Raw genomic sequence first — 12,378 nt, 5'->3', positions numbered from 1 at the left:
TCAGAACCAAAACAAAAATATCCATTCCTATTCCACAAGGTCATTGAAGCAACTTACATTCCCAGTAGTAATGCATGGGAATTCTCTTTCTTGAGTCTCAACTGAAAGCATGATGTCTTAATCAGAATCTCTTCTTTTGGAAGCCCTGACCTTAATTTTTGTCTCCCCAGGAATACGAGATTGCTGGAAGCTCTACCTAGGTTTTCAGCCTGTTAACTTTCACTCTGCTACTCTCAGTTTCTCATCCCATGAAATTTTGGAATGAACAAATCTCGAATGACAATGCACCTCGGAATACTGGAATTCCCATTATTCCACATCTCTGGCCTGGGGGCCTACAGCAAAGGAGATCATGCCATGGGTTGTTTCAGGTGTGATAGCCTCATGGACATGTCCAGAGACCTGAGAAGTTGACCTGGACTTCCCAGGGAAACCACTGCAACCCCCACATTCTGCTATCCATCTGTAGCAGATTGGTTGTGGTGGAGGAGTAGCTTGGAGTCAGAATCCTCCTTCTTCAAGATGTATGCCTGGCCAGTTTTCAGGGAAATTATAGGACTCCTAGTGAAATTTGAATTTTGGGTAAACAATGAAAAATTTTAGTATAAGTGTATCTCCTGCAATATTTGGATATAATTATACTAAAAAATATGTTATTGTTCATTTGAATTTCAAAATTAATTGGCTGTTCTATATTTTTGTTTGCTAAATTTGGCAACCCTACCCCTGGTTTTTATTTCATGTAGTTTCTTCTCTCAGTCTGCACCTTTAGCTGATTTAGAACTGGTGCAGAACAGAGAATTATTTACCAGTGTCACAATTCAGGAGTCCTTGTAGAAGTCTGTGGAACTTATCAAATCCATTTAGGTCTTTGATTGTAGTCCCTGGCACCGTTCAAGATAGAACATGGAGTTCAAAGGAGAGTCTTGAGTCTTCCTCTGGTTTCATGAGTGTGTCGCAAGGATTGGGTCTATTTCCCCTCAGATTAAGAGATGAGATGTCAGTTTCAAAACAGTCTGCATCAGCGGCTCCATGCAGTTTGCTGCCCCTGGTCCGGACAACCCATAATAGCACCAGCTGAGGGGAGAGAAGGAAAAAATGCATTAGTGTTATTTCCTCTATCAAGCTATTTTACCCATGTGAGGCTGACAGGAAGGGGGTCCATACCTCAGTCTTAAATGGTTTTCAAATAAAAATCACCAGAGAAAATGAACTTCTCTACTGAGGATTTAGTTTTATGGGACAAATATGCAGATCAGACATTCTGAAATTGCCTGAGCCCCAAAATGGGAGTAAAACACAGCCAGGTTATGTTGAAAAGGTGAAAATATAAGGGAATTGGGATGTACAGAGTTCACATCTTCTGAATGGAGGCACAGCCTGTGTTAGGAAAAAATGAAAGCCCCTACTTTTGCCTTTGTGTCAAATCTACACCAAAGGTTGAATGTTTCCATCAAAAAGAGGTAGAGGTTTTGATAGGTACAAACTGTTCATTTAATAACTCAAATGTGTCTTGTTACAAAAGCAAGCAGGATGTGTGTGACCCAGCAGATTATCCTGAATTGAATAAGCTGTTATGCCATCGGACTGGCAGTAATAGAGACCAGGTTGCTGTTTGAAAGTACAGGTTTTATTATTATTTTGGTATGGAAAGGCCAACAGATTAAGAGACAACTGCCATTGAAAAGTTAGTTATACTCACACCATGCTATGGAGGACCATATGGGGAAGCATTGTTGTTACAGTTGATTAGGAGGCAGAGAGGAGAGGGGAAATGTTGGGTATGGGCCTTTATCATGGTTTCCTAGGAAAGGAATGGGTGAGGTAGGGCAGAAAGGCTAAGCAGACTTAGTATTGGTGAGTTTAAATAAATTCAGCAGGCTCAGGGGTATAGGGTTCTTGGTCCTGGGGTGTTTAGGGTTGGAAGATGTTGGCCTAGAGTGTAAAACAGTTGGAAATGTGGGCTATGGATTGGTTAGTTTGCATATGAGAGGACTGTTTTCTAAGAATTAGCTAACTCTGAGAGGGAAGTCCCTCCTGGATTAGTAAGGCCCCAGGTGTCATAGCATCGTAATACAGAAAATTTACAAACATGGTTAATACAGTTGTCCAGGCACTAGTGGAATGGTACAAAGTAACTGGTTTTAAAATTCCATTTTCTCTATCCCAATAGTGAAGTTTAGCTAGCAGCAACTTCCTTTTTTATAGAATACCTAGAGCTGAGAAGATAGTTCCGAGTTTTCACAATGAGGCTGGAAAACTGGTTAGAACCCCAAAACTCTTAGAGGAAAATATCAAATGAGATGCCTTACAGAGCAAAGGCACCGTTGCGGCTGGGTCTCACATAGAATATGAGTACAACTGGCAGGTGGATTTTAATTGTCTCATGACTAAAGGTTCTGAAAAGGGTGGCTGTACAGTGGTGGATGATTTTTCAGGGGCAGAATTAGAGTGTCTATCTGAGCTTCTATAGATGCATAGAAATCATACCAATTTTGGTATATGAACAACCTTTAACTTTCACTTACCAAGAAAGCCACTTCATTGCCCATGTTAGACAGAATTGAGCCTTTTCAATGACTTTGACTTTTCACCCATGATTCTGTCTCTTAGGAAAGATAATTGAGACATGGAATGTAATTCTGAAGGAGCAATAAAACAAAGACAACTTCAATCAACACCATTAGGCACTTTTCCTATTAAAAATTTTAAAGATTAATAGAATTTAAGAAAGAAAAAGAGGAGGAATCCCATATTAACTTTTCCTTCATGGAAGTCAGCAGAATATCAAGTAGACATGTGTCTGTATATAGAACAAATATCACTTCTCTTTTCATTATGGCACTACCACTAATCCATAAATTAGAAATCCACAAATCAGGATTATAATGCTTAATCTGAGGAATGGTAGACCATGGGAAAATGGCAAAAACTTACTTAAGGTAAAAAACACCAAACTTCTAGGGTGGTTGGGTAATTATACCAAATGGTAGCAATGGGGTAAGATACAATAACTGACTTTCACTGTAGAGGGGAGGATAGGAAAATGATATTGTGACATGTGGCCATTAAATAATTTCAGGGTAGTAGTCTTCTTGCATGGTCCCTTTCTCCAGTCTCTGGGTAAAGGTAAAGGCCTGGAAAGCCCCAGAGATACTAGCCCTAGGAAATGAGGGTTTTTTTTTTTTTTTTTAAAGATTTTATTTATTTATTTGATAGAGACAGCGAGAGAGGGGACACAAGCAGGGGCAGTGGGAGAGGGAGAAGCAGGCTTCCCGCGGAGCAGGGAGCCCGATGCGGGGCTCGATCCCAGGACCCTGGGATCATGACCTGAGCCGAAGGCAGACGCTTAACCGACTGAGCCACCCAGGCGCCCCGGAAATGAGGGTTTAAATTTACATAGCCATTGTATATAATTCCAGGTTGAAACCAGGCCAACCAGGTACGTACATTGAATGAATGCAAAAAGAGGAAGAGAGCTGAAAATTGTATTCTTAGGTTAAACTAGCTGCAATGGTAATGCATTCTGATTCAGAGAATAGAGCAACTCCCTCTATCAGATATTGCCCCACTAAACCAGATATTCTGAACTGCAGGTTGAACATACTGTGTCTAGTTTCCTGTTGCAAATTTTACTGGTCATAGCCATCAACAAGCTATGGTCAATCTGAGATTGGCTATATTCTCCCCATAGGGTAGGGAACCATGAGAACACATCCTTGTTAGTGAGTCCTACAGAGTAAATCTAAACAAGTCTTGAGGATCTGTCTGGTGAGGGCAGGCCAGATAATCACAACTTCATAATTGAAAACTGTGAGATAAAACACATCATGTCACTCTAATAGCCTTACAAACTGAAAGAGTCCTATAATATAAAATGCAACTATATTCCTGCCCAGTTATAGAGTTGTCATTTGTATGCACCATCAGGAGTTAGAGGCTGGTTGTCAATGGGGGCTAGACACCCATGTTTACAATCAAGGGTAGAATCTTTGAAGAGTATGACCAAGAGGCCCATTGCACCAAAACTTGCAGTAGCCTTATGATGTGGGAAAAAGATTGAATGTGGAAATATATAGTTATATTTTCTTATATAGTAAGAGGGTGGGTCCTAGAAGGTTAATAAGACCTCATTCCCATCCATTTATAAGAAACTCCATGAGACATCAGTTCCTAACTGGTGCATTTGTCACTCCATGCAAGCTAAAATGGCAGAATTTCAAGAGTACCTCCTTGAGGAAGTGGGAAGGACCTATCTGTCTTTGATTAGATTCCCCAGACACAGAGCCTGAGGTAGGAATTCTTTTTTATTTTAATTTTATTATGTTATGTTAATCACCATACATTACATCATTAGTTTTTGAGGTAGTGTTCCATGATTCATTGTTTGCATATAACACCCAGTGCTCCATTCAGTATGTGCCCTCTTTAATACCCATCGCCAGGCTAACACATCCTCCCAGCCCACTCCCCTCTAGAACCCTCGTTTTGTTTCTCGGAGTCCATAGTCTCTCATGGTTCATCTCCACCTCCGATTTCATCCCCTTCATTTTTCCCTTCCAACTATCTTTTTTTTTTTTTTTTTTAAACACAAAACGTATTATTTGTTTCAGAGGTACAAGTCTGTGAGTCAGCAGTCTTATACAAATCACAGTGCTTACCATAGCACATGTCCTCCCCAATGTCTATCACCCAGCCACCCCATCCCTCCCACCCCTCACCACTCCAACAACCCTCAGTTTGTTTCCTGAGATTAAGAATTCCTCATATCAGTGAGGTCATATGATACATGTCTTTCTCTGATTGACTTATTTTGCTCAGCGTAATACCCTCCAGTTCCACCCACTTCATTGCAAATGGCAGGATTTCATTCCTTTTGATGGCTGCATAATATTCCATTGTATATATATACCAGCTCTTCTTTATCCATTCATCTGTCGATGGACATCTTGGCTCTTTCCATAGTTTGGCTATTGTGGACATTGCTGCTATAAACATCGAGGTGCACATACCCCTTCAGATCATTACATTTGAGGTAAATACCCAGTAGTGCAATTCCTGGGCCATATGGTAGCTCTATTTTCAACTTTTTGAGGAACCTCCATACTGTTTTCCAGAGTGGCTGCACCAGCTTGCATTCCCACCAACAGTGTTAAGAGGGTTCCCCTTTCTCCACATCCCCGCCAACATTTGTTGTTTCCTGACTTGTTAATTTTAGCCCTTCTGACTGGTGTGAGGTGGTATCTCATTGAGGTTTTGATGTGGATTTCCCTGATGCTGAGGGATGTTGAGCACTTTTTCATGTGTCTGTTGGCCATTTGGATGTCTTCTTTGGAAAACTGTCTCTTCATGTCTTCTGCCCATTTCTTGATTGGATCATTTGTTCTTTGGGTGTTGAGTTTGATAAGTTCTTTATAGATTTTGGATACTAGCCCTTTATCTGATATGTCATTTGCAAATATCTTCTCCCATTCTGTCAGTTATCTTTTGGTTTTATTGACTGTTTCTTTTGCTGTGCAAAAGCTTTTTATCTTGATGAAGTCCCAATAGTTCATTTTTGCCCTTGCTTCCCCTGCCTTTGGTGATGTTTCTAGGAAGAAGCTGCTGTGGCTGAGGTCGAAAAGGTTGCTGCCTGTGTTCTCCTTTAGGATTTTGATGGACTCCTGTCTCACATTTAGATCTTTCAATCATTTGGAGTCTATTTTTGTGTGTGGTGTAAGGAAATGATCCAGTTTCATTCTTCTGCATGTGGCTGTCCAATTTTCCCAACATCATTTGTTGAAGAGACTGTCTTTTTTGCATTGGACATTCTTTCCTGCGTTGTCGAAGATTAGTTGACCATAGAGTTGAGGGTCCATTTTTGGACTCTCTATTCTGTTCCATTGATCTATGTGTCTGTTTTTGTGCCAGTACCATCCTGTCTTGATGATGACAGCTTTGTAATAGAGCTTGAAGTCTGGAATTGTGATGCCACCGGCTTTGCTTTTCTTTTTCAACATTCCTCTGGCTATTCAGGGTCTTTTCTGGTTCCATACAAATTTTAGGATTACTTGTTCCATCTCTTTGAAAAAAGTTGATGGCATTTTGATAGGGATTGCATTGAATGTGTAGATTGCTCTAGGTAGCATTGACATCTTCACAATATTTGTTCTTCCAATCCATGAGCATGGGACATTTTTCCATTTCTTTGTGTCTTCCTCAATTTCTTCATGAGTATTTTATAGTTTTCTGAGTACAGATCCTTTGCCTCTTTGGTTAGATTTATTCCTAGGTATCTTATGATTTTGGGTGCAATTGTAAATGGGATCGACTCCTTAATTTCTCTTTCTTCTGTCTTGTTGCTGGTGTATAGGAATGCCACTGTTTTCTGTGCATTGATTTTATATCCTGCCACTTCACTGAATTCCTGTATGAGTTCTAGCAGTTTTGGGGTGGAGTCTTTTGGGTTTTCCACATAAAGTATCATATCATCTGCAAACAGTGAGAGTTTGACTTCTTCTTTGCTGATTTGGAGGCCTTTTATTTCTTTTTGTTGTCTGATTGCTGTGGCTAGGACTTCTAATACTATGTTGAATAACAGTGGGGATAGTTGACATCCCTGCCGTGTTCCTGACCTTAGGGGAAAAGCTCTCAGTTATTCCCCATTGAGAATGATATTTGCTGTGGGTTTTTCATAGATGGCTTTTATGATATTGAGGTATGTACCCTCTATCCCTATACTCTGAAGAGTTTTGATCAAGAAAGCATGCTGTACTTTGTCAAATGATTTTGTCTGCATCTACTGAGAAGATCATATGGTTCTTGTTATTTCTTTTATTAATGTATTTTATCACATTGATTGATTTGCAGATGTTGAACCAACCTTGCAGCCCAGAGATAAATCCCACTTGGTCATGGTGAATAATCCATTTAATGTACTGTTGGATCCTATTGGCTAGTATTTTGGTGAGAATATTTGCATCCATGTTCATCAAGGATATTGGTCTGTAATTCTCTTCTTTGATGGGGTCTTTGTCTGGTTTTGGGATCAAGGTAATGGTGGTCTCATAAAATGAGTTTGGAAGTTTTCCTTCCATTTCTATTTTTTGGAACAGTTTCAGAAGTATAGGTATTAATTCTTCTTTAAATGTTTGGTAGACTTCTGGGAAGCCATCGGGCCCTGGGCTCTTGTTTGTTGGGAGATTTTTGATGACTGCTTCAATTTCCTTAGTGGTTATAGATCTGTTCAGGTTTTCTATTTCTTCCTGGCTCAGTTTTGGTAGTTGAAACATCTCTAGGAATGCATCCATTTCTTCCAGATTATCTAATTTGGTGGCATACAGTTGCTCATAATATGTTCTATAATTGCTTGTATTTCTTTGGTGTTGGTTGTGATCTCTCTTCTTTCATTATGATTTTATTTATTTGGGCCATTTCTCTTTTCTTTTTGATAAGTCTGGCCAGGGGGTTATCAATCTTATTGATTCTTTCAAAGAACCAGCTCCTAGTTTTGTTGATCTGTTCTACTGTTCTTTTGGTTTCTATTTCATTGATTTCTGCTCTGATCTTTATGATTTCTCTTCTTCTGCTGGTTTTAGGCTTTATTTGCTGTTCTTTCTCCAGCTCCTTTAGGTGTAGGGTTAGGTTGTGTATTTGAGACCTTTCTTGTTTCTTGAGAAAGGCTTGTATTGCTATATACTTTTCTCTTAGGACTGCCTTTGCTACATCCCAAGGATTTTGAACAGTTGTGTTTTCATTTTCATTTGTTTCCATGAATTTTTTTAATTCTTCTTTAATTTCCTGGTTGACCCACTCATTCTTTAGTAGGATGCTCTTTAGCCTCCATGTATTTGAGTTCTTTCCAACTTTCCTCTTGTGATTGAGTTCTAGTTCCAAAGCATTGTGGTCTGAAAATATGCAGGGAATGATTCCAATATTTAGGTACTGGTTGAACTTGATTTGTGACCTAGGATGTGATCTATTCTGGAGAATGTTCCAAGGGCACTAGAGAAGAATGTGTATTCTGTTGCTTTGGGATGGAATGTTCTGAATATATCTGTGAAGTCCATTTGGTCCAAAGTGTCATTTAAAGTCTTTATTTCCTTGTTGATCTTTTGCTTAGATGATCTGTCCATTTCAGTTGGGGGGGTGTGTTAAAGTCCCCCACTATTATTGTATTGTTGTTGATGTGTTTCTTTGCTTTTGTTATTAATTGCCTTATATAATTGGCTGCTCCCATGTTAGGGGCATAGATATTTACAATTGTTAGATCTTCTTGTTGGATAGACCCTTTAAATATGATATAGTGTCCTTCCTCATCTCTTATTATAGTCTTTGGTTTAAAATCTAATTTGTCTGATATAAGGATTGCCACCCCAGCTTTCTTTTGGTGTCCATTACCATGGTAAATGATTTTCCACCCCCTCACTTTCAAGCTGGAGGTGTCTTTGGGTCTAAAATGAGTCTCTTGCAAACAATGTATCGATGGGTCTTGTTTTTTTATCCAATCTGATAGCCTGTATCTTTTGATTGGGGCATTTAGCCCATTTACATTCAGGGTAACTATTAAAAAATAGGAATTTAGTGCCATTGTATTGCCTGTAAGGTGACTGTTACCGTATATTGTCTGTGTTCCTTTCTGGTCTATGTTACTTTTAGGCTCTGTCTTTGCTTAGAGGACCCCTTTCAATATTTCTTGTAGGGCTGGTTTTGTGTTTGCAAATTCTTTTAGTTTTTGTTTGTCCTGGAAGCTTTTTATCTCTCCTTCTATTTTCAATGACAGCCTCGCTGGATATAGTATTCTTGGCTGCCTATTTTTGTCATTTAGTGCTCTGAATATATCATGCCAGTCCTTTCTGGCCTGCCAGGTCTCTGTGGATAGGTCTGTTGACAATCTAATGTTTCTACCATTGTAAGTTATAGACCTCTTGTCCTGAGCTGCTTTCAGGATTTTCTCTGTCTCTGAGACTGGTAAGTTTTACTGTTAGATGTTGGGGTGTTGACTTATTTTTATTGATTTTGAGGGGGGTTCTCTGTGCCTCCTGGATTTTGATGCCTGTGTCCTTCCCCAAATTAGGGAAGTTCTTGCTATAATTTGCTCCAATATACCTTCTGCCCCTCTTTTTCTTCTTTTTCTGGGATCGCAATTATTCTAATATTGTTTCATCTTATGGTATCACTTATCTCTCAAATTCTACCCTCATGATCCAGTAGTTGCTTATCTCTTTTTCTCAGCTTCTTTATTTTCCATCATTTGGTCTTCTGTATCACTAATTCTCTCTTCTGCCTCATTTATCCTAGCAGTTAGAGCCTCCATTTTTGATTGCACCTCATTAATAGCCTTTTTGATTTCTACTTGGTTAGATTTTAGTTCTTTTATATCTCCAGAAAGGGTTTCTCTAATATCTTCCATGCTTTTTTCAAGCCCAGCTAGTATGTTTATAATCATCATTCTGAACTCAAGTTCTGACCTCTTACTAATGTCCATATTGATTACGTTCCTGCCAGTCAGTACTGCCTCTTGTTCTTTTTTTGAGGTGATTTTTTCCATCTTGTCATTTTGTCCAGAGGAGAATAGATGAATGAGAGAACAAAATGCTAACAGGGTAACAGTGACCCCAGAAAAATATACACTAAACAAATCAGAAGAGACCTGAAACTGGGGGAAAAGAAAGGGAAAAAAGAAAAAAGAAAAAGAAAAAGAAAATAAAAAAAAACAGAATATGATCAAATATGATCAGGCTGGTGCATAAATCGGTGCTACACACTAGATTTTGGGTGTATTTTGGTCTGTTGGAAGAAAGTGTCTCCCAAAATTTTAAAGAAATAAAAACTTATTTATGTACAAAAATAAGAGCAAATACAATGAAGGGATGGAATATGACTGTAAAGATGAAAATTATAAAAGATTTTATAAAAGGAATTGATAAGAAGTTGGCTGAAAAAAGAAAGAATTAAAAAAAAGTGGGGGAGGGAATGTGATCAGGCAGGAGAATAGAACAAAGCCATACACTAGAGATTTAGGGTATATTTTGGTCTGTTAGAAGAAACTGTATCCCAAAATTTTAAAGAGAGAACTATATATATATATACCAAAAATAAGGTTAACTACTATAAAGGGATAGACTATGACTCTAAAAATGAAAAATAGATTTTTAAAAAAGGGATTGATAAGATGTTGGTTGAAAAAGGGAAAAAGAAAAATTCAAAAAAAGAAAATTAAAAAAATTAACTCTGAAAGCCTAAAGAATCAGGGGGAAAAAAGCCATGAATTCTATGTGCAGTATTCCCCTAGTGATGGAGTTCTGTCATTCTCATTGATCTGTAAACTTGGTCTTGGCTGGCTGTTCCTGCTGATCTTCTGGGGGAGGGGTCTGTTGCCGTGGTTCCCAAATGTCTTTGCTGGAGGTGGAATTGCCCCACCTTTGCCAGTCTGGGCTAAGTAATCTGCTCGGGTTTGCTCTGGGGAGATTTTGTTCCCTGCAAGCTTTCCGTACAGCTTTGGAGGACGAGAGTGAAAATGGCAGCCTCCCAATCTCTGTCACGGAGGAGCCGAGAACTCGGGACCCCACTCCTCAGTGCACCCCCAGAGAAAAGCAGTCAATTGCTTCCATCTCCCCAGTCTCTGGCCACACTCTGCACTCACCTGGCCTGTGACCAAGTGTTTCTATCTCTGGCACACGATCCCGTGTGGAGTCTCCAAACCCAGCAGATCCCTGCAGTGCGCTCCCACGTCACTCCTCCCGGGGAAGGAAGGGAAGTCTCCCTGGATCTGCCACTTGTTGGGTCCCTGCTGGAGGAGCAGTGGCCTGACTGTGCTGCGGATCACGGTTTATGGCAACTCCGTGCTGAGAGCCTGCCTCTCAGCTCTGTCTCTGCAGCCGGCTTCCCCACTCCAATACCTGGGAGCTCTGCTGCCCTCAGGCACCCCTGGTCTTCCTGTGACCCCATGGGTCCTGAGACCACACTGTCCTAGTGAGGGTTCTACCCCCTGCTTAGCCACTGGAGCGATGTCCCTCAGTGGAGCCGACTTCTAAAATTTCCGATTTTGTGCTCCGCTGCTCTATCACTTGCCGGTAGTGGCCGAGGGAGGCCCCATCCCCTGCCATCTATCTTCCTGAATATTGCCTCGATTCACTTCTCCACATGTCCTACCTTCCAGAAAGTGGTCGCTTTTCTGTTCAGAGTTGCTGCTGTTCTTTTCTTCGATCTCCTGTTGAGTTTGTAGGTGTTCAGAATGGTTTGATCCCTATCTAGCTGAATTCCTGGGACCAGACGAAATTTAGGTCTCATACTCCTCTGCCATCTTGCTCCTCCCGAGGTGGGGGTTCTTATTCAAGTGATTTTCTTGGGAGAGTGTTCTCAGTAGAAGGGATGTAGAAAGGGGAAAAATGCTAAGTAGAGGTGTGAAACTAGCTTTATCCTAATCTTAAAGTGGACTCTGGAACTGAATTATACCACAGAGTTGGTCCAGCTTTGAGGTTGGTGAGGTGAGTGGTTGAGGGTGAGGGGCAGCCTTTATTTCATATCAGTTAAATTTCTGGGATGGGGAGATGGGGGGAATTCACATTCCAAGGCACCTCCCTTTGACCCAAGTCAGTTCTCTAGAGAAAGGGGCAGTATAAACAATATCCACAGCTAGTTAGGATGTGAGTCATTACCCTGGTAAAGAGGATCTACATGGGCTTCAACAGCATTTATATACCATCTAATTAGTCTCCTTGATTTTGTGGGGTTTTTTTCCTGTAGGTTTGCTAATTCTATTTTAAACCAATCTGTTCATTATCACCAATACTGGTCCCAATCTAGCCTTGTTTTCTGGCCCAGTTCTACCCTAATTCACCCAAATATCTTAATTTTCCTGCCAATAACCTAATGAGATTTTATTCATAGGTTGGATTCATGTGCCTTTGAGTAAAAGGAAAATTCTATCCACCAGTTTTATTAGGGACCATCTGTAGAAATCTAAGTACTTTTTATAACTTATTTCTTTATTCTCTGATGCTTTTTTCCTTCCCAGTATAGTTTAGATCTGTTTTTACCTGTGTCTTTAATCATTCTTGTACTTCTTTTCCATACAGGAAGAGAACTTGCTTATTACTAGCTCTACTCAAAATCACGATGGCTTGCTGATAGACTAAGATGAATTTTTCACCATGAGACTCACAATAATTGATAGTGTTTCTTTCCTTATTAATATATTTAAGATATGAAGATAAAAAAATAAGTCATAGGGCACAGTGGGAGAAAAAGATCCTCAAAGAGAATGGTAAACAGAAATATCTGAACTAGGTTTAAGCGTTTATATAAATAATTAGTCTTGAAAAAGTAACCTATTTCAGAACACCCCAAACTAAGTAATAAAATGTCTAAAACTTTGTATATCTATGCTAAAAAGTA

General features: G+C 39.7%; 1 long non-coding RNA gene across 1 annotated transcript in view; it reads right to left on the bottom strand.

Annotated features, from left to right (window-relative positions):
• Positions 1-517: 517 nt before the first annotated feature.
• LOC129045976 (uncharacterized) overlaps positions 518-12,378 on the bottom strand; it is a 240,453-nt gene continuing 228,592 nt past the window's right edge. The window contains exon 3 of the long non-coding RNA XR_008506536.2: positions 518-1,077. This is a non-coding gene — a long non-coding RNA (uncharacterized LOC129045976). The remainder of the gene's footprint in view (positions 1,078-12,378) is intronic.

This window comes from Mirounga angustirostris, unplaced genomic scaffold (assembly GCF_029215605.1).
Source record: "Mirounga angustirostris isolate CCGP_5_RB_7025 unplaced genomic scaffold, mMirAng1.0.hap1 SCAF_2, whole genome shotgun sequence".
In the NCBI taxonomy this organism is placed as follows: domain Eukaryota; kingdom Metazoa; phylum Chordata; class Mammalia; order Carnivora; family Phocidae; genus Mirounga; species Mirounga angustirostris.
The sequence above is the reverse complement of the archived record's forward strand: the minus strand, read 5'-3'. Positions and strand labels throughout refer to the sequence as shown.